At 40.3% G+C, this 23,429-nt stretch overlaps 1 long non-coding RNA gene across 2 annotated transcripts in view; it reads left to right on the top strand.

Moving 5' to 3' along the window:
• Nucleotides 1-2,840: 2,840 nt before the first annotated feature.
• The window catches only part of LOC110838121 (uncharacterized), a 59,826-nt gene continuing 39,237 nt past the window's right edge, over nt 2,841-23,429 (top strand). The window contains exon 1 of one of the 2 annotated variants that reach the window (XR_015534205.1): nt 2,841-3,970. This is a non-coding gene — a long non-coding RNA (uncharacterized LOC110838121). The remainder of the gene's footprint in view (nt 3,971-23,429) is intronic. The other variant, XR_015534206.1, reaches the window with a different exon arrangement.

Here is a 23,429-nt window from a genome sequence, read left to right on the forward strand (position 1 = left end):
TCACTTTTTCCAAATTAATGTTTCAAAACTCCAACGTAACAGGAATCAAATCGATAGTTTTATGTATTGTTAATATATTTTGATTTTCAGGTTTTTGTCGTCATGCAAATTTATTGTTTGCTACTTCGTGTCTGTTTTGTCTGTGAAAACGAGCTGCACAGTGGATCATCATTGCATTCGTTGTGGAGCGACCTGGAGTACCAGGCACTTTAACACGAGATGAACTTGCTGGTCCAATTAGAGCTCTGTGAAACTTGTTAATGGCACTATGCGGTACATAGGTGGCGTCATCTGTCAGTCTGCTTGACATTCTCGCAACTCGTGTTCCTTATCCGGACTTATTAGGGTCCGGAACCTATTTCCCGTGCGTGAAGTCCGGCTGCTAACCCCCTGAGTCACACGCTCATGAAATGAACGCGGTACAGCAAATTCTTTCACGAAGTGACGTGAATACTCTCTGCTGTCACCAGCTTCGCGTGTCGTCGACTTACGAGCACAGATTGCCGGGTCATTTTTGACAGCAGAGTGGAAGGCCTATACATCCGATAATCGAACACGGGACCTACCGAGTACGAAGCAAACTGGTACTGCTAACCAGTGAAGAGTTTACATCGCGTTCCAGTACAAAGGCTTGTGAGATATCAAATAACAGAGGGATGGAGATGCTTTCTGTATCTGTTTGATTGCAAAGAGGTGTATTTTGGGGAACCCTATGATATTTCGATCCCAAGGTCTTCACCAACTCGGCCTCACGAGAGTGCCTTCCGATGTCAGCTGTACAGCACAGCAAGCTCCAATGCCCACAGATCATCATCGCGTGGTTAATCACTCAAATAGGACAGGAACACTAGCAATCTGATTTTGTCGTCACAGAAAATAAAGTTTCGGAACACAAAGAATCTCGGCAATGCGAGAACAAGAGAAATGTTACATAAAAGCTTTCTTTGTGTTTCATTAATGATCTATTTAGTGGCCATGTTCAGAAATCTTTCTGCGTCACATGAACCCGTATTAATTGTTGCTCGACTCCGGACTTTAAAATCCCAATCCTCTGCTTAAACCTCCGAGCAAAGGCGTCCTTCAGACAACAAGTGTTTGTGTTGTGACTAAAATGAAGAGGGTGCCGGTGTGAGGGGTACACGATAACGGTGAAACATTTGAGTAACGGGAATTTTGAAAATTTGTGTTGTAATGTACGCCGTTGTTTTGTATGGGTGTGAACCTTGGTTTCGTTCTGACGAAAAATCATAAATTGAGGGTGAAGGCGGCTGTCTTCTGGGTTGTAGCGCGTTGTAATCTCGTAGATGTTTACCGACGTTTCCGAGGTCCTTGCTGCCTCCATCATCAGGGCTGTGAGGGCGACTCTTCGCAACATCCCTGAAGACTTCATACTCGCGGCTGTGTCTTAAGTGATTACAGACTTTAGGTACCCTTGGAAGAGAAATAAGAAGCTGCTCTGGTTCAGTCTCTTCTTATCACGTTCTTCGGAAGATTAAATCACGCAGGATGCAATGGGCGAGACAAGTAGCACGCATACGGAGTTACATTTCTGTCTTCTGGGTTGTTGCGCTGTGTAGTCTGGTCGATGATTACCAACGTTTCAGAGGTCATACTGCCTCCATCATCAGGGCGATGAATTCATCACTACACGGCGCAACAACCCAGAAGACAGCCATCTTCAGACTCACCTCCGCGAAAAACCTCAAATCTTACAACTTACCTCTGCTTGTAAGAGGAAAATTCACTAATTGAAAATCGAGAGGCAGGAACAGCCAAGAGCAAGCCAGAATCCCGCGGTGATTAGCAAATTTTTATAGTTTTTTTATAAGTGTTCCCTCCCCTCGTCTTGGTATTTCCCCCATAACGCGGGAATGAAGTCGGTGTGTATTAAAGTTTGAGTCATAAACACTGCACTCGTGTCGTCTGTCTGTTTGCCGGCGCGGATAAAACTGAGCCATGAGATAACCTCTCATAAAACTGTGTCCTGAGATAACCTCTGGACCTCTCCACTTGTCAACAAATTCGCCGATGTCTGTCGTTTTGATTCTGTAAACACTTATTCTGTGAGCTTAAATGATTGCGTGGAGAAGCGGAAATCGTGGTTTAAGCCTATTTACAGGAAGAATCGGAGAGTTCCTGCAACCTGGCAGACAGGTAACCATGTTATTAATTCGGCCGGGTTGTCGCTAAATTAATCTCGGAATTCATAGGCCGTATCAGAATCAGAATTTGCATTGCGTCAGTAGCAAAGTGTGGAGAAAAAATTATATATTCTTTATCCTTCACATTATCGCCGTAGGAATTTGGTTACGACTGAGCCATCTCTCTAAAAAGCAGGCGCTAGTTTACAAATTTATATACGACACGGATTGAGTTCCTTAGTTTTCATTCTCTTATAATTACTACCGCGATCCTAGACCACACGATCCGCACTTGTTCTCATTCGATAAAAAATGCCGGATTCTGCAAAGGACCGAGACACAGAAATCAACCCATTTCGCCGTTGTCGTGCAATCTGTGATGGCGGCGACCTTGTAATGCCGCGAAACTATTTTTACTTACTTGTCTATTTAAGAAAGCTGTCGGTAGCTCAGGCTGCTAGACAGCACGGAACGACGTTGTTAAATGAATAATTAATTGAAAGTTAAGGCCGAATGTGAATTTTCCTGGAGGGACTGAGGCCCTCCGCCAGTGCTAGTTCTTGGTCCGCCCCGAGGATTTATTTAATTTCCTCGGCCCGCCACCTGGGGAGGATCTAGCAAACCCCACGCGGGCGTTTTCCTACACGAACAAGATTTTTTTAAGCTTATTAGTCTTGCATGAATTATTATTTAGTAACAGTTTATTGTACGTACTCTCACTAATATTTTGTGCATGAAAATCATGTACTGACGATTGCCCTGGAGATGCGCGTGAGAATGAAAGAACAGATTTGGTTTGAGTATCTCTTCGATCCGTAGCCCGTGACATCGAGCGGGCTGCGAGCTAGTTCGGTGATACCAACCTGACAATACTCCGCTATATTCAGTTGTTGCAGTTGTGATGGTGACCACAAACTTAAATGTTCACTCCTCCGTCGGGTGGATCATCGAGACAACACGACAATAAACAGAAGTAGTAACATGCAACATTTTACACTTTAATGCCGTTAATATGATACAACTAATGCAAGTAATCACAAGAATAGTTTGTAACGGGCATACGCTGTAGCAGAAAGCTAATGAATATTGACTGTAATTTTAGTTAATTCAACGTTGAGTGAACCTGGTGAATCGCATTGATGAAAACGTACTGAAGATGGCCTAATTTACCGAAGCGCGTACATCTAATAAAGAATCAAATGTGAAGTTGTCGCAGATGGAAATACAAATTATAATTCGAATTTTTAGATGGCTGGAAGTTTCAGTTTAGATATTATAGTATGAAGCTAGACGGAATAAAATCATGTGAGATTCTGGGACTCTTTCAAAGTCTCTCTGTCGACGGCATTATTTGCGTTCTTCCAAGAAATAATTCTGTTTGGGCTCGATTTCGGTGAATGTGCAGTCGGAGTGTTGGCGACGCAGGCAATGCTTGTCCCCGGCACGGGAGACAAGCGATTCGTAGCGAGGGACGATGTCTTGCGCATGCGTAGAACTCCGCCCTTAGTTAGCTTCGTGGTTGGTTGGGCGGCGTGTGTTTGTAATTGCTAGCCGACGTGGTAGGTCGCTATTTATGCTTGTGAAGCTCTCGTCTGTCTGATTGCCGAGATTGTGTGGTGGTGTTTGTGTGTTTTTACAATGTGAATAAGTGTGCGTAATTATGCAGTGACACATCATAACAGAATACATAAATCGAGACTCATATTGCCACATCAAATGTTGAAACATGAACCAATAGGAAAAAGAAACAAAGGACGCCCTTTAAAAAGATTCCTGGATGATCACCCAGCGCGCTTGGTAGCAGACCTGCAGCTGTATCAACAGATAAGGTAGGTTATTACATACAAGTGTTTCTTACTGTCTGACTGTATAGCCCACTGCTCCCCAAACTTTTTCCTTTTTACCCAAAACCGCTTACCAGAAAGTCCTTTTTACCCAATGCAGGTGAAACACTAATTGCACAGAAAGCATATGTTTGATGCAGTGTCTTAATTTTAAAGACTTTAGCAGCCACAAAAAATTGATAATTATTCACCATGAATATTTAATTAATTATCATAATTCCACTGCTCCATCTTATTTACTAGTTCCGCAAAATTAAGAGGAATTGGAGACGTCGTATTTGGGGTTCATCAAACAGTTTCGTTTTGTGCCCTTTATGAAGGCAAGAGTGGAAAATCCCACTTCACACGTGCGGGTGCTCGGAAACTGCATCACGGCCTCCGCAGCTACCACAGGATATTCATCGTGAATTCTACAAATAACATTTTGCACTGACTGGTTGACCTAAGCTCCATCATTTCAGTCAAGTCACACAGAAATGGGTGTCGTTACCCTAAGAAAAAAAAGTTGTCAGTGGAACCACGGTTCCTGAGAATTTGACGTAAATACGTCTATACGGAAAGGAAGTTTATATATTGGCTTTATTCTAAATATTTCCTTTATACCCGCTTTACAATTGAGATAAGTTTGATTAAGACATTGGTTATTTAACTTGAATTAGTTACGCTTAAGATGGGTCTGTGGTAGCTGAATGTAATGTAATGTTTTATAGGTAACAAAATTGCCGAGTAAACAGATGACGTTTCCTAGGTAACATAACAATGAAGTTACACTTTTTCGTTTACCTTTTTTGCCGAACGACCCTTCCATATAGACGTATTTACGTCAAAACCACTTTTTCCCATTTTTTGGAAGCGCTGCTGAACAGCATTAATTTCGTTCTCTCGTCGTACGACTTCTTTGTTCTGGTTACGAATCGTTTCATAGTTCATGCTCGGTTAAATGTGTAAAAGAGGTCCATAGATCTACGTGTTTGAATTAGCTGTAGGTGAATCATAAAACGGATTTTCGTCCCTGCTTTTTTCGGATCCTCATCAGAGTAAAGAAAGCGGGGATATGAAGGAAAACGGGTCTTCTCGAAAACGGCTGCCCGGAAACCTGAAGAATTATCGAAGATATTCAATTTAAAAAACCCAGTAAATTACTGGGTGACGTGGTTGAAAATTATCATTTCGAGTTTGCCTCCTCGCCCTGATGATGGAAGGATTAAGCACATCTGAAATGTAAGACTTGAGGTTCTCACAGCGGTGAATATGAAGATTTCTGTCTTCTGGGTTATTGCGCTGTGAAGACAGAAATCTTCACATCTGAAATGTCTGTCATCTTCAGTCCATGAGGTACTTGTGGTGGGCACTGGGGCAGGTTTTTTCTTCGAGCCTTTCGGTCTGTGTAATTCACGTGCGGGATGAACAAAGGGCCCGTTAAAAACACAATTTCACAGACATTGATTGCCTCATTCCATCGCAAGAAGCAAGGATATGGGATATGATAAAATGCATGTTACTGAAACGGGTGACATTTATTTGGTGCAGCCAGAACACGAGGATATCCCTTTTTGAGGAGTTACTAGTACGCTCAGCTAGTTAATAAATTTCCGTTCTCATATAAAACCCGAAGGTTCATTGCCGTGATCGACCGGTCTTTTCCTTACTTCGATGAATCCAATCCACACCTTCCGCCCCCAACCCCCTAAAATCCATTTTCCTCTGCTTAGGTCCGTCCGAGGCCCGGTGGGCCTTCCGCCTATTTAAAGTGTTAGCAGCTGCCCTCACATCAGGGAGGGGCCTTTGCCATCCGCGACCGAAGGCCGTGGCTCACGTCACAGTTTGAATACTCCGTTCAACTGTTGTGTGAGCTCTTCGAACTGCATTCCTTTAAAATGGGGACGACAACGAGCAGCGGTTGCTGTAGTGAGTGCAAGCAACGCTTTTAAAATTGTCACAAAAAGAGGCTTTTGTGCTCGCAACCTGAACATCGTAACACAGGACTGCACTTTGTGGTAACTGATCTCGGAACACGAGTAAAAAAATGTACATACGGACTGGAAATCAGCATTTTGTTAACAGTAACAGTTTTTTAAATGAGGACGAGAAGGTTAATTCAATGAAACTATTAGTGAGATATGCCCCTTTTCTAACTTCCAGGCCAGGCAGTTGTAGGAACTTTGAATATGAATTGAAGCTAGACAATGACGAGTTGTTCGAAGGTCAAGTTAGGCCTGTGCCATTCGAATTAAGGCCACTGGTTAGAGAGCTCATGGACCAACTGTTGAAAGATGATATAATTGAGATTTCCAATTCACCATTTTTGAGTTCCGTTTTTCTGCAGATACCCTTGAAAGAGGAATCGAGGCCATGCACCGCCTTTCTGTTCGAATCCACAGTTTTCAGTACGAATTCAAAAATTCCATGTCTGCTTTCATCAGAGCTCTACAGCTGGTGCTGGGTGGTGATACCGCTGGATATGTCGATGACGTTTTGGTGCACTCGCGGAGTTACGAAGAACATACATCACATCTGGACTTGGTATTAAAAGGACTCACGGATGCAGGCTTAACCATAAAGGCGTCCAAGTGCCGCTTTTGTCAGGCCGAGGTGACTTTTCTTGGGCACAGAATAAACCAGACAAGTGTCGGTCCCGACCCTGAAAGGATCGCGGCCATTCTGAAATTTTCTGTTTGCGAAGTCGAACTTCTTGCTCTCCTGAAGTTGAGACTGTACATTTTTGGCCAGCGTGTTATAGTCTGTTCCGACAAGGCATTGACCTTTATGAAAAGGTGTAACCTGGTTTCGAATCGCATAACCCGTTGAGCAGACCGAGGGAAGTTCTGATCACTAGGATCAATTTAGAACTGGACCCTTCTGTGAAGAGAGAACTGGAAAACCAGAGTGCCCACCAAACCCAGGACCTCAGACAAAGGCTCAAAACTGAAAATGGAATCCTGTACGTATTGGCGACCCTACTTACCTAGCCACTTGGGAAAGAAAGTGCATCGTTCGCTTGGTCACTCCGGGACAGACAGACAAGTGCGGGGCACAAATCAGCCACTCATTCCGTGTGAAAAATCTTGGGAGAAAGGCGAGAAGATTTGTTGCCAGCTACGCGATCTCTCAGCGGGTGAAATTACGACACACACAGATTAGGTCGCATTTACCTAGAGAACCTGGAGACCTCGTAGCAGTGGACTTGAATGGGAATTTGCCCGGGGCTAGGGGAGGTCTTGGCGTGTCTTCTGTATCCACTGCGGGCTGCCACCACCAGGGCTTGCCTCAGTAAGTTAACAGAACATTATTTTACTCATGTGCGCCGACCCAAAGCAGTGTTGAGTGACCATGGGACACAATTTAACAATGCCAAATGGACAGACATGGGCATAGAAACCAAATTTTCACCCATTCGACATCCCCAGAGTAACCTATGCGTGGTCTCGGGACATTCTTCAGAATTTAGAGAGAGAGGGATTTTATGGCACCTCAAGTTGGACACCCCTCTATATTGGACACTTTTAATTGGAACCGGCGAATATCCTATAATTTTACATATCCACAATACCCTATATCTTGGACCCCTTTCGTTGTAAGTTGGACAGGTGCACGCACGCACTTAGCTTCAGAGCTTTTACGGGAAAGGTTTACAGTTGGTATTTTGTTGTTTTGAGTTTCTGACTGATGAATGCCTTCTACCTGAGGACTGGCTTGTGGTTGAGGTTGTGAGACATTGGAATGCAGTGAAAGTGAATTTGTTAACCCCTCACTGGAGTTTTAACTTTGTCAGTACAGTGCATGCAACTGAGTTAAACAGTGTTAACAGAAATTGGAATGGTATGCTTTCGGTCATAACCAACCAGGAGTGGTTGAAACTTTATTCGGATTGCCGTGAAAATTAGTAAGAGGATGGCAAATTCAAAGATAAAAGCAAAAAAGCAGTGTCTTGTGACAGACTTTTTTACAAGAATTAAGTGACATCATATGTTGAGCTAATGCCGTAAGTAGAATTAAAAAATACATTCTGAACATTTAAAATTTCATTGAGGCTGGGGTGTAATGTGCAACCATGAGAGTGGGTTTCAAAAGATTATTATAATTAATAATTAAATTATTCTTAATTCGAGCAAGCCTACAGTAGTTAGATTATGTAAGTAAATCGATTGATTGCATTTTCGGTAGACGTAAAGTATCGGTGCCATTCCCTTTGAGCTTATCCACGCAAGTTTAATTTAGTGAAAACAAAATTTGTAAAAATTTAATATACCCTTTTGATTTTTCTCAGCAATAATTTCCTTTTTTGGGAAGGGCTCCATAATACTCTACAATTACCACATTGTCATTACACCACAATTTGAAAGGATATTTTCCCCTTTCCCTCGATCCTGGACACCTCCGTATTTGGACGCATTATCGTGGAACCGCCAGTGTCCGAGTTCGAGAGGTTTTACTGTCGTAGTGACTTCAAACTTCAATCCAAATTATTATTGGCTGGTGTGAAGAGGCCGACGAGCTAGGACCCAATATCCTACACCTCGAGGTACCCCCGTAGCCCCCGGGAGGAGAGGCAGTTGAACACGCACGGACGTTACAACGAATTGTTTAGCGATTGAATATAAGCCACCAACCAAGACTTCGGCTCAGTGGCACACGTGAGAGGATCTGTCGGAAATGTTCATTGCAATAGAAGGAATTGCTGCCATGTTGCAGTTGTGCGTCTCTCAGGGGTGTAAAATGGTTCGAGTAGAGAAGTCAGGGCATGCAGAAGTACAAAGTTATTGTAATCATAATTCACCAATTAATTATTTAGTAATAATTTCGTTGTGTTGTGTAGTGAAACGTTTCGCTTATATTTATTCGGTTTTAGTGGCTCAGTGCGAGCCAGGCGAGAGAATTCTCCAGAAACAGCTGATGTTGAGGATCGAAGGCGCCATCTCTGATCTCTGAACCCAAGATTCCGTTCAATAAAGCACGCGTCTGTGTGTGACGGCAAAATGGCGACTGCACTTTGATCCAAGACAGCTTACAGGCCCCTTTCTGAGATTATGTGGGTGTCCCCTTAATTAATTTTGTATTTTTATTTCTGTCTTTGCAGATTTTATATGTTTGTATTTATTTTGGAAAGCAATTGTAAAAGAATTCTCTTAGAGGCAACTTCAGCAGAAAGCATTATAAATGTCATGCTAAGAGCCTCGATGCTTTTCTATTACATTAATAGCCAGTGATGTTTTATTTTTTATGAACTAACCATAAGCAAATAAAAATTAAAAAGAGCCATGGAAGTAAAACTCTTTATCGAAATGCGTTAAATATTAATGACCACGAAGAACTGTTTCCTTATATAATGACACCTGTTTGTTCCAACAGCTTCAACAGCCGGCAAATATTCGTTTTATTTTACGTGTTAACTGTAAACATGGATTATTTCATTAAATTGCATTCACCGTTTGATCCTTGTGGCTGTGAAGAGTTTTGTTTTCTTTGCGGTACGGATTGAATTCTTAAGCATTGTTTGAATAAAGGATTAAAATAATTATTTCGTGTGCCAATGTTCCCTGCTCGATATTACTTGTTGCAAGAAGCGAGAAGTGAAATTGTACTCAACCGAACGAGTAAACAATCAGATTTGAGGCTTAGTTGTTTATTCTGTTTAATATGCCCGAGGCCTATTTTAACATCGGTGAACTGGCATTTTGAGAGGAACATGATTTTCTCCTGGCATCTGCTGAAGCGACTGACGTAGGTTTCCATGTAAAATGTCCTGTTGTTATAAAGTGGATGAACAAACTGCAACGAATTTCTTTACCCGTGTAAGTAAAAGGTCCAAGTATTTATCCTCATTTAAAGTGATCGTTGAATATTGCCCGATCCAACTGAAAATGTAAATACAGTGGATTCTGGTTAATTGGGTTACATCGGGACAAGAAGACTTTGGCCCTATTAAGCGAAGTTCCATGTAAAGAGTTAAAAAGGTCTGTTCTTTAAGAGTAGTCTCAAATAAACGGCCGCCCCAATTAACCGGAATCTGCATCTCTTCGGTTTCTGGTAAAGTTTTCCACAAATTTCATCGAAATAGGTTTATCCGTTGTCTCATGCGTGCGGACGGACAGAGAAATTTTTATCGGCGCCCGCAGATTTGGAAACGGAGCGTCTGCTAGGAGGAGGAGGCCTGGTTCTTGCTAAAAGTTTCCGCACTCGCGTACTCACGTGTGGGGCGCGTCTGCCGAAGTTCAGGGGCACGCAAGACTGATATTACTTGGACGGCGATGCTTTGATGTCAGCACCGCGACGGAGAGGGGCTGGGGACGTTCGGTTCTGGGTCTTGCACGATTGTGCTTTTGTTCGTTTGCGGATGGACATTTCATCTATCAGCCACCCACCCTCTCCTCTCCTCTCTTTTACTATTCACTCCTCTTCGTTCTGTAAGGCATTTCCTTTATCTGGCAGATGTCCAGCTTCCTTTTGCTACAGGATGACGGCCTCAAGTCTCACCTTGCAGCAGCTGCTTCGTCAGCTCGTGTTGGGGGCAGTGAACCCGTAGTTCAACTGTGACTGACGAAACAGATTCCATCTGCTCTGTGTGAGACGTTATATTTGCTGAAGGATGCCTTGAGTAACGTTTAAAGTACACGAGGCATTAGGACAATGCGGACATTCGGAGTGATCGCTCTTTTCAAAATTGAACTTGTTGCAGCTCAGATTTCGATTGCATTGTGCTTTTTTAAAGAAATTATGGTCGATGGATATTTTATGGGTTTCCCTTCTGCGTGGTACCGTTCAGTCAATCTTTAAATTTAACATATCAGCATTTGAAGAGTACAAGAAGACGTCGTTAGGGTGCCCTTACCTCTCTTTTATTGGGGCCGATCTTCTGCCCTGTTTAGTTACCGAGCTACATAAGTTGCAAAACTAGACATTAATTTGTCGTTAATGTTGATTAAATTGTACGGCCAGTTTACGAAATGTTAATTCGCTTGAGTTGAAAAGGCAAATTATCGAACCGCACATTGCACTGCGCGTTGAACATCTGAATGTACCGTTCGACCTTCGTTCCATAAGCGATGGAAAGATTTGTTTTGAATTAGACCTAGGCCACACGCGTGTTAACAACAAACCAGTTGCTAACAAATGCGTCCAAGCCTTGATCAGTTACTTTCGTAAGCAAAACAAGAATGTTTATCGTCTTCGAACTTTTTATGCTCTGCAGCCCCCCACAAGCCGTTACGAAGTGCCGTTGTGTATCGACCGGCTAAGAACCAGTTGCTGGTCTGTTTGTGTACAGGCGTTGCAAGAACGTTGTCACGGAGTACAGTCACGTTCGGCAATGAAGACAAATAATAAATAAAGGAATGGCCATTTGCTGAAGTACGAAATACAGACTCGTCTTTTCAAATAAGATCGTCTTCTTGTTGTTGTGCGGGACTGCACAACATAACAAATTCAAAGACACTGAACTTTTATCCCTTACGCATGTGAGTGCCCAAACCTTACGTCGTATAAAACGTTCTTAAAAGTAAAGTAAAGTAAATTCATTGACAGATTTAACGATGTCCGGACTTCGATGTTGACATCAATCCTTGGCAATGCCCACGAAGCAACGGACAACAGTTCCTTTTCCTGGGAGTGTACCAGAATTTCTTCCTTTTGGAGCGTGAGAACGCGCCCGTGGGAAATTTTCTAGTGCTCGAAACCCCCTCCCCCGCGTTTAATGCGCTGTTGAATGAGTTTCTTTATCTCCAGTTCCCACGACAGTGAGTCCACACATGCACACGAGTACAGGCCGACAGATGTAAAAATGGTTTGTTGTTCTTAGAAAGGCCTGGCTACTGTTATGTACAACTAGAAGTGCGCATGTGATTGGTGGTGCACTGAAACGTTTTGCAAGGAATGAGGGAAGGTGGATCGAGTCAGGTTTCTCGGTCTCCAGACCGAGATTAGAGCAATGAAGGATCTGCGGTTTTCACGGCGGTGAGTCTGGTAGACGTTTACCGACGTTTCAGAGGTCCTGATGATGGAGGCAGCAAGGACCTCTGGCAGTGAGGTGGGTGTATGAGGAGTATAGGGCTTTTAGCGCAACTTTCTTCTCTTGCTTGTGTGAGGAGAAGGTGAGAAATAAAGAATGGGGAAAAATGCAGGCGTCGCTTCGCATTGATCGCGATTTAGCGGATGCAGCCGCAAGCCAAGATACGAAGACAGGACCGGATATCATTACAACACTTCAGAGATGCCTGTTTGTTCATGTGAAATTTTGACGAATAAAAACTCTTGGAGTGAATTATCCCCACAATTAATTCTCGCATTCTTTGTACGAAATGTATTTTCAGAACATGAGATCAGTGCCATTACACCTGAATTACTTTGTATTGTTCCAAGGACGACAGATGAAATGAATAACGAATTGCGTTTGAGTTTATTGAGACTTAATGTGTGGATTGATGTGGATCTAGCGGGCTATAGGCGCTGCGTGAAACTACCCAGCATTCAGTGCATCAAAACAAACGGAAGGACTCGTGTGAGGGCCAGCAGACAGAGTCCTTGGTTCTTATCCTCTCTGGGCATAGCACAGGCCTACACGTTCTCGGGCATGTAAGGTCTGATGACCGGATCAGCTGTTCACACTGAGGGTCTTCTTAAATTTCTTTCGGGCGTCAAACGGATGCCTCCTTAAAATAGGTCATGCCCATTTCCTCTCTCCTGTTTCTTTGTTTACAATTGTGGCAACCTCTACGAGACTACGCGGTGACGTAAGCCAGAAAGAACTGCCTTGAGAAATTAGATCTAAGATAACTCATAGTCGGCCTATAGTTTCTTCTTCCAGCAGTTGATGGTCACGAAATTCCTTGTTTCTATGGAAACAGGGGAACAAGGTTGACATTGGCAGTGCCGGCAGACTTTGTGTTGCTGCGGGTTGGGGGGAGGGGCATACGGACCCAAGGCTTCAGCTCTGGATAATCTCCCTCTCCGCTGTCCGGTCTAATCGTTTTTGGTTATAGCCGCCACTTGATCTGCGCGGCAAACAGGTGAAATACGTCTTATTTTCTTTCCTCGTGTTTGCTAGGAAATCCATTCTGTCAGTCGTCTGTGGTTTTTTGTGTTTTGCCGAAGTGAGGTTGAAATTGGTTGAGGGGCGATAGTTCCAAGGGGAGAGCAAACCTTCTTGCTACTCCCCAGGTAGTCGGAGGCATGGCGAAGGAAGGAGTCGGTTGAGAAAAATACGGGGTGTGGCCCACCAAAGCTCAGGAATGTTGATGAACTGCTAAATACATGCTCTTTGGCAGACAAGCGAATGAAGTTCTAACGCAAAGGATGGAGGTGGTTAGAAGAGACAACCACACGTTTTGTAGCTTTCTGGAGATGGTAATTCAAGGGCGGTGAGATTTCGTGTTTCCACGGCGCTGAGTCTGAAGATGACTGTCTTTCAAGTGGAGCACCTTTAAGATTGAAAGAGCTTCTTAAATCATCGGAATGTCCCCTCACTCGAGAAAGACGAAAGGACCACGTAAAATTGCGTCTTGGCTCGCGCTTATTTGGGCGTTTCTGAAGAAGCATTGCAACTGATTGAGGAATTGTCTGGAGAGCGTCTGTTTGTGATCGAATCCTCATTTGTAATTAAGAAGAGGCTTGTACGGACACACTTTGCTCAAATATGTGACGTCATGCAGCAGAGGCTTTGCCGTCGTGGCACTGGCCAGGTGGATTAGTTTATCGATTGGGGTTTCTGAAATGCAATGCAGCTTTGAAAGGCAGGCATTTTGTTAGGATAATTGCTCCATGTTGCAGAGGACAGGATGAATGGCGATTGAACGCAGGTTTTAAATTTGCATTATCAGGTGTTGGTTTGCGGTAGGGAAAGTGTAGTTTCGCCAACAAAATTAAAACTGTGGCCAGGGCTAATTTTACAGTTAAAACTTGTTAATCAATAAGAATTTAAATCGCAATTAGCAAACCAATAACAGCCTTGGATTGAACGGCACTGCTGTGGTATCTGACTCTGATTTAAAAAAACAATTACCTGAATGCTAATTTTCTAAATAGTTGCTTGTGTCGCGGTTTCATTATTTCATCAAAACCTAATTCAGTACTTTCTCAGCAGAGAGCGCTTTATGAAAGAGAGACTTACATGTGGTTTAATGTGACGCCTGGATATGGAACTTTTTCATAATTGAAATATGCGCCATAGCTAAGACCGTTTCGAAGAAAGGGGACTCCTGATTGAGGCGCCGTTGCAGGTAAATTCTGTGGAAAACAAATGTAAGCTATGATGAAGGAACCCATAGAGAGTCTGGAGTTGACTGTCGTCTGGGTTGTACAGCCATGTAGTCTGGTAGAAGTTTACCGACGTTTCGGAAGTTCTTGCTGTTTTCATCATCAGGGCGATGAGCGTCCACAGAATGTGTGACGAGACGTAAATTATTTGGTCGGAGGTGTAATTTATTATTTGTTCCCCATCCTGTTAACCTCAAAACTCAACGAAGTTATTGTCGTGCCCCGCCTGCGAGTGACATAGTAGGCCCCAGCTCAGACGGGAAAGTGTAACACTGTTGATACCTTTTCACTTAAATTGCAAACATGGAAGCCTGGTGTCGCCATCAGAGCACATTCCAGTGGACTGCTGGTGGTGAGAGTCGTCAGATAATCTACAGGATTAACGGTGCAACCTGGCAAAAACGTCCGGCGGCCATTGCTGTTTCGAGGGATCGTCGTCAAATCCCGACTTCAGCCGAACTGTGTTCGTGGAAGTTCGCACTTGTTCGTCGCGCAGTGTTGCAACCTCGTTTCCTGATGTTCATAGGCAAGAAGGCGAATTTCTGCAATATTTGCGAGAACTTGATTCTAGGCGTGCAGATGCTTTCCACAAGGCCACAGTTGCATAACATTATAACTTTTCGGAGGAATGTTGGTAACCGATCTGCATCAAAACCCTCTGTTCCGAAAATGGTTGAACGAAATCAGCAGGCACGTTTATTCGGCTGCGTAGAAACGAAGGTGCCCTCCATTGGACCAACTCCTTCATGCGTCATACACGCGGCTGAAGGTTTTTGCTACGCCCAAACAGTAATCGCCGATAGGAGAATCAGTCGTGCCACCCGAGAGCTTCGTGTTTCGACCGGATGTGTCGCTCCCCTCATTCTGCATCCGGCCGTCACAAATTCGTCCGGTTGCCTCGGTCTAATGAGCGAATCGATTGCCAGTGGAAATTGTTTCAGCTTTTGTGTTTGTGGCAGACTAAGACTCGCTGTGGCCGCCGCTTCGAATATTGCTCGTGGCAGAAACCACCGATCAATAGCCACGTGCTTTCGTGCTACGCAGAGAGGGTCTTCTATGAGTGTGAAACTTGGTCACTCATGTGAATGGAGTAACTTGAGGTTTTTAAGGTTGTCACATCGACGATTATGAAGATGGCTGTCTTCTGGGCTGTTGCGCCGTGTGGCCTAGTAGAATTTTAGCGACGTCTCATAGGTCCTTGCTGCCTCCATCATCAGGGCGATCGTCTTGAATACAGGGCGCAATAACCCGGAAGACCGCCATCTTCAGACTCACCGCCGTGAAAACCTCGAATCCTGCATGCTTTTTAGAATGTTCGGATTTAAGTAGCAGAAGGCTGGCATAATGAGGAGCTTAAAATTAATAATCTCCACCAAATACAAGTTTTATTAAATTTAGGAGGATGGGAGTATGGGAATGTAGCACGCATGGGAGATACTAGAAATACGTAACGTAGAAAACTATTTGAAAAGCTGTCGATGGATAATATTAAAATGTAAAACTTAAATAAATGTTGTGGATTGTTTCCGCTTGCCTCCGGTTTCTCTTCGTTAAAGGATTCCTGTGAATAGGATAACAGACGTCTGGCTTTCAAATTGACTACGGCGGTGCAGGTTAGGTTTAGAGCGGCTTAAATCTCGAATCTTGATGGAGCCCACAAACGCATGACACGTGTCCCCTGCAAGAAACTGAGTGAATATTATATCACGTTACTGCGTGCATTGTTTAATTGTGAACACTTTATAAGGGGCATGATCCCATAGTCACACACTGAAACAAAGCTGCCGAGGTAAAGGTGCTGATTTCACATTGAATGATTAAAACGTTTCACTAGACATTTTCGTATATTCAAACGACTGCCCGAAAATGTATATTCGCGTCGTTAAAACGTCTAAATAGTATTTAATAATTCAGTCTGTACCGCGAAGAAAACACAGCACTTCACCATTCTGAAGATTACATATTGTCAGCTTGCCACAGATATGACCATTAATTGTCAGAGCGTGTTGATAAGAGTACAGATGTTGATATTTTGTCCACGTAAGCGGGTTTTGATAAGGCTCGTCGCTTTCATCAGCCCCGATCTCCTGAGACCCTAAGGAGTGAGGTGGGAGAGAGACGTGCATTAGCCAGGATAACCTCGCGACATCCCACAATTATGGTCATTGATTTCAGATCTCAACTACTCGCTTCTGACACGGACTGAGAGCAGTAGGCTAGTCCGAAGTTAATTATCGAAACTGATTCCCAACTTCCTGAGCTTCGCCCATATAAACGATTTAGGTAGGAAAATCTTTCGTATTCACTGGAATTTTATTATGTGGACATTTGTAAGGAAATAAACGCAACCCGCAGGTTCATATCGTGGAAACGCTAATGTATTCCGGGTTTTTAGCAGTACTGGTTGAAGTTTTCGTGGTTTCTCTTAGTCTGTTCAGGCAAATGCCAGGAGAGTACCTTCAAATAGTTCGCCACGAGGTCCCTAGTCTGCTTAACGTATGTATTGCTTTTCATAGGCAGCCAAAATACCTCAAATTTGCATGTCAAGTTTGTTTTCCGTTCATTACCGAGTACATTAACAGTTTGTAAAAACTAATGACCTTCACTCCGAGACAGCCAACTCCCTAGTCAAGAGATGAATCCCCGGACTGTGCAGTAAAACTGTAGATCCTTGTTGCTTTGGTGTTTAAATTCGCGTGTTAACTTACTTGAGCAGCGAACCACATCTAAATGTGGCTTCAGAGATGTCGGAGTGCACTAACGGGAATCTGATCTTGGACTTAGATATTGTAAGTAGCACGTGGATCTAAAATTATTAAGAGTGGTTCCTTGTTCTTCTCGCACGGTAAAAGAGGTAGGTGGATGATCTGAGGGGAAAGAAGGTGGAATGGCTTCGATGTTGACCCGATAATGATTCAGGGGAGCGGAAAAGCGAAAGTCAGATGAACAACTGGCAGTGTGGTTCCCGCTAGCTAGTAGATTCAATCCACCTTTCCCAATTCGGCCTCCCCTCCCAACTCACTCTCCGAAATGAAGGCTTTTCAGAATGTCACTGGCCACTGTGGATTTGGTGTTCAGATTCGCCTCTGCGGAGGAATTGGAAAGAAAAGTTTGTGCTGTTTCCTTCGTCGGAAATAGTGGTTCTGGAAGTGCAGGGCATGTTGTTCGATTCTTAAACGTCGCTGTGTGTGCATTCGATGCTGAAGGAAGGATCTTCTTATACTTTGCAAATAATTACTCACAATCTTCCGGACGATCTATTTTAAGGCAGGTGCACGTGAGGTACGGACTGAATGTTTAAATATTTACGACGACTTCCGGTTACTTGTGTCGTGGCTACTATCGTAGTGTAACCGTCCACTGCTCGTGGCCTCGTAACAGCTGCCTTTCCGGGGTGTAGGATTGTTAGGGGCTAGATAGCTAGTCGGGATGTAGCTCTTGTCTCAGGTCGTGTTAACGGCCTGATCACACCAGCCAATAATGATTCGGATATAAGTTGGAAGGCACTACAATTTATTTCTATACAATATACAGTTTCCAGTATGTCCTAGAACCTTCGCTATCGCGACTTAAAACAAGAGTGAGTCTCTACCCTAATTTTCTTCGGCGCCTGGGTCCCGGGCTTGGTGCGAAGCACCCCCCGCTGTCAGAGAGAGACCTCTCACGGACCGCCCAACATGATCCTCCACACTTGCTCCTAAAGGCACTTCTTTGTCTGTCGTAGACGGAGTCGAAATCGGATTGTTACCCAGATGGCCTAAACATGACTTCTAGCTCTTAGGGCTGAAGTCCACCCTTGTTCTCTGCAGGTGGTGCTAGAATCTTACACAAAGGTTTTGAAATACTGGAAACACACACAAAAGAAAAACTAACAAAACCTAACTACTTCCAGATGAGCGGTTACAGTAGTCTTTCCTTACAGTAACTTGGTTTTAAAATAAAAATTTTCCATGGAGACGTTTTGGGGAGTGGTAGTGAAGCTCCCAAGGGAAAGCGAGCCCTGTCCGCTTTGGATGGGAGGCTAGGTGGGCCTCGCAACCAGAGTGGACGTAGGCTCTGATGTAGAAGACGCTGCTCCTTCGTATAATGATGTTCGTAATGTTTTATGCGCAGGCGAAACACATTTCTGCTATGAAGACAAGAAACGTCCGACTGCGCATAAAAGCTTTCTTGTTTCTGCGATGCCTTATACCAACTGACACGTGTATTTCTCACACGCCATTGTAAATACCTACCTCATTTCTCGTTGTCTGGGGTTGGGACTTTTCAGGTATGTCCGCCTACAAGGAAGAAAGGTCGGGAAAGTTAGCTTTTAAGGCTGACGCTGCAGTTTTGGAAGGAAAATACCCACTTCTAGTAGCTTCATAGACGAAGGTGCTCACCATTTTAGGCTGGAGTCGCGCTTTCGAGTCCCCACTGTTCGCTCTTCTTTCTAGTGTTGCCGGGTTGTGAAATGAGGTCTCTCCTCCTCTGCCTGCGGTGGGACTCATGTGTGGTCTTTCGAAGGAATGAAACTAGTGAGCCAGTAGGAGTAGCAGAGAGTATCTTGACAGAAGAAGGCAAAACGTTTATGAGCTTATGAGCTTGTGTCCCAGAGAAATTATATAATTAATAAAGGTACAATTATAATCCCAATCAATTGCTATCTCTTCATTGCACATTCGATCCCCGTCAACGACCCTGAGTAACCGATCTAGCTGGAGCAAGGACGCTTATACTATAATATGAAACTGCGTTAGACTTCTTTAATTGACGTTATTTCGCTGAGCTCAATGTTCTCAGAGAGACTTATCAGATGATATGTAAACAAACAGCACTTCAAGTCCAATTTCCTTCTGTGACCTAGATACGTCGAGATATCTGCCGCAGGACAGATTTGGAAGGTTGAAACCAGCAGTACGAATGAAGTGTGTGTTTGCCGACTGACACTTCCTTAATTCATTCTTCCGTCAGATCCCTTAATCTTCCAGGAAAATCTGACTTCCTTAATGCACTTTTAAAACCAATGAAACTTCAAATTTAATATAAATTTATAAAATTACAAAAAATATTTGCTTATTTCTATGAGAAACATTAACTCTTTGAACACACTGTATTATCTGCTGTAAGTGAACTAACTAACTAACTAACTAACTAACTAAATGAATGAAAGGAAAATCTGACTTCCTTAATGCACTTTTAAAACCTATGAAACTTCAAGTTTAATATAAATTTATAAAATTACAAAACATATTTGCTTATTTCTATCAGGAACATTAACTCTTTGAACACACTGTATTATCTGCTGTAAGTGAACTAACTAACTAACTAACTAACTAAATGAATGAAAGGAAAATCTGACTTCCTTAATGCACTTTTAAAACCTATGAAACTTCAAGTTTAATATAAATTTATAAAATTACAAAAAATATTTGCTTATTTCTATCAGGAACATTAACTCTTTGAACACACTGTATTATCTGCTGTAAGTGAACTAACTAAATGAATGAAAGGAAAATCTGACTTCCTTAATGCACTTTTAAAACCTATGAAACTTCAAATTTAATATAAATTTATAAAATTACAAAAAATATTTGCTTATTTCTATCAGGAACATTAACTCTTTGAACACACTGTATTATCTGCTGTAAGTGAACTAACTAACTAACTAAATGAATGAAAGGAAAATCTGACTTCCTTAATGCACTTTTAAAACCTATGAAACTTCAAGTTTAATATAAATTTATAAAATTACAAAAAATATTTGCTTATTTCTATCAGGAACATTAACTCTTTGAACACACTGTATTATCTGCTGTAAGTGAACTAACTAACTAACTAAATGAATGAAAGGAAAATCTGACTTCCTTAATGCACTTTTAAAACCTATGAAACTTCAAATTTAATATAAATTTATAAAATTACAAAAAATATTTGCTTATTTCTATCAGGAACATTAACTCTTTGAACACACTGTATTATCTGCTGTAAGTGAACTAACTAACTAACTAACTAACTAAATGAATGAAAGGAAAATCTGACTTCCTTAATGCACTTTTAAAACCTATGAAACTTCAAGTTTAATATAAATTTATAAAATTACAAAAAATATTTGCTTATTTCTATCAGGAACATTAACTCTTTGAACACACTGTATTATCTGCTGTAAGTGAACTAACTAACTAACTAACTAAATGAATGAAAGGAAAATCTGACTTCCTTAATGCACTTTTAAAACCAATGAAACTTCAAATTTAATATAAATTTATAAAATTACAAAAAATATTTGCTTATTTCTATGAGAAACATTAACTCTTTGAACACACTGTATTATCTGCTGTAAGTGAACTAACTAACTAACTAACTAACTAAATGAATGAAAGGAAAATCTGACTTCCTTAATGCACTTTTAAAACCTATGAAACTTCAAGTTTAATATAAATTTATAAAATTACAAAACATATTTGCTTATTTCTATCAGGAACATTAACTCTTTGAACACACTGTATTATCTGCTGTAAGTGAACTAACTAACTAACTAAATGAATGAAAGGAAAATCTGACTTCCTTAATGCACTTTTAAAACCTATGAAACTTCAAGTTTAATATAAATTTATAAAATTACAAAAAATATTTGCTTATTTCTATCAGGAACATTAACTCTTTGAACACACTGTATTATCTGCTGTAAGTGAACTAACTAAATGAATGAAAGGAAAATCTGACTTCCTTAATGCACTTTTAAAACCTATGAAACTTCAAATTTAATATAAATTTATAAAATTACAAAAAATATTTGCTTATTTCTATCAGGAACATTAACTCTTTGAACACACTGTATTATCTGCTGTAAGTGAACTAACTAACTAACTAAATGAATGAAAGGAAAATCTGACTTCCTTAATGCACTTTTAAAACCTATGAAACTTCAAGTTTAATATAAATTTATAAAATTACAAAAAATATTTGCTTATTTCTATCAGGAACATTAACTCTTTGAACACACTGTATTATCTGCTGTAAGTGAACTAACTAACTAACTAACTAAATGAATGAAAGGAAAATCTGACTTCCTTAATGCACTTTTAAAACCTATGAAACTTCAAATTTAATATAAATTTATAAAATTACAAAAAATATTTGCTTATTTCTATCAGGAACATTAACTCTTTGAACACACTGTATTATCTGCTGTAAGTGAACTAACTAACTAACTAACTAACTAAATGAATGAAAGGAAAATCTGACTTCCTTAATGCACTTTTAAAACCTATGAAACTTCAAGTTTAATATAAATTTATAAAATTACAAAAAATATTTGCTTATTTCTATCAGGAACATTAACTCTTTGAACACACTGTATTATCTGCTGTAAGTGAACTAACTAACTAACTAACTAAATGAATAAAAGGAAAATCTGACTTCCTTAATGCACTTTTAAAACCAATGAAACTTCAAATTTAATATAAATTTATAAAATTACAAAAAATATTTGCTTATTTCTATGAGAAACATTAACTCTTTGAACACACTGTATTATCTGCTGTAAGTGAACTAACTAACTAACTAACTAACTAAATGAATGAAAGGAAAATCTGACTTCCTTAATGCACTTTTAAAACCTATGAAACTTCAAGTTTAATATAAATTTATAAAATTACAAAAAATATTTGCTTATTTCTATCAGGAACATTAACTCTTTGAACACACTGTATTATCTGCTGTAAGTGAACTAACTAACTAACTAACTAAATGAATGAAAGGAAAATCTGACTTCCTTAATGCACTTTTAAAACCTATGAAACTTCAAGTTTAATATAAATTTATAAAATTACAAAAAATATTTGCTTATTTCTATCAGGAACATTAACTCTTTGAACACACTGTATTATCTGCTGTAAGTGAACTAACTAACTAACTAAATGAATGAAAGGAAAATCTGACTTCCTTAATGCACTTTTAAAACCTATGAAACTTCAAATTTAATATAAATTTATAATATTACAAAAAATATTTGCTTATTTCGATCAGGAACATTAACTCTTTGAACACACTGTATTATCTGCTGTAAGTGAACTAACTAACTAACTAACTAACTAAATGAATGAAAGGAAAATCTGACTTCCTTAATGCACTTTTAAAACCTATGAAACTTCAAGTTTAATATAAATTTATAAAATTACAAAAAATATTTGCTTATTTCTATCAGGAACATTAACTCTTTGAACACACTGTATTATCTGCTGTAAGTGAACTAACTAACTAACTAAATGAATGAAAGGAAAATCTGACTTCCTTAATGCACTTTTAAAACCTATGAACTTCAAGTTTAATATAAATTTATAAAATTACAAAAAATATTTGCTTATTTCTATCAGGAACATTAACTCTTTGAACACACTGTATTATCTGCTGTAAGTGAACTAACTAACTAACTAACTAAATGAATGAAAGGAAAATCTGACTTCCTTAATGCACTTTTAAAACCAATGAAACTTCAAATTTAATATAAATTTGTAAAATTACAAAAAATATTTGCTTATTTCTATGAGAAACATTAACTCTTTGAACACACTGTATTATCTGCTGTAAGTGAACTAACTAACTAACTAACTAAATGAATGAAAGGAAAATCTGACTTCCTTAATGCACTTTTAAAACCTATGAAACTTCAAATTTAATATAAATTTATAAAATTACAAAAAATATTTGCTTATTTCTATCAGGAACATTAACTCTTTGAAACACTGTATTATCTGCTGTAAGTGAACTAACTAACTAACTAAATGAATGAAAGGAAAATCTGACTTCCTTAATGCACTTTTAAAACCTATGAAACTTCAAGTTTAATATAAATTTATAAAATTACAAAAAATATTTGCTTATTTCTATCAGGAACATTAACTCTTTGAACACACTGTATTATCTGCTGTAAGTGAACTAACTAACTAACTAAATGAATGAAAGGAAAATCTGACTTCCTTAATGCACTTTTAAAACCTATGAAACTTCAAGTTTAATATAAATTTATAAAATTACAAAAAATATTTGCTTATTTCTATCAGGAACATTAACTCTTTGAACACACTGTATTATCTGCTGTAAGTGAACTAACTAACTAACTAACTAAATGAATGAAAGGAAAATCTGACTTCCTTAATGCACTTTTAAAACCTATGAAACTTCAAGTTTAATATAAATTTATAAAATTACAAAA

This window comes from Zootermopsis nevadensis, unplaced genomic scaffold, assembly GCF_977971745.1.
Source record: "Zootermopsis nevadensis isolate Lab colony 2312 unplaced genomic scaffold, Znev_1.0 Znev_ptg000008l, whole genome shotgun sequence".
NCBI classification, from domain to species: domain Eukaryota; kingdom Metazoa; phylum Arthropoda; class Insecta; order Blattodea; family Termopsidae; genus Zootermopsis; species Zootermopsis nevadensis.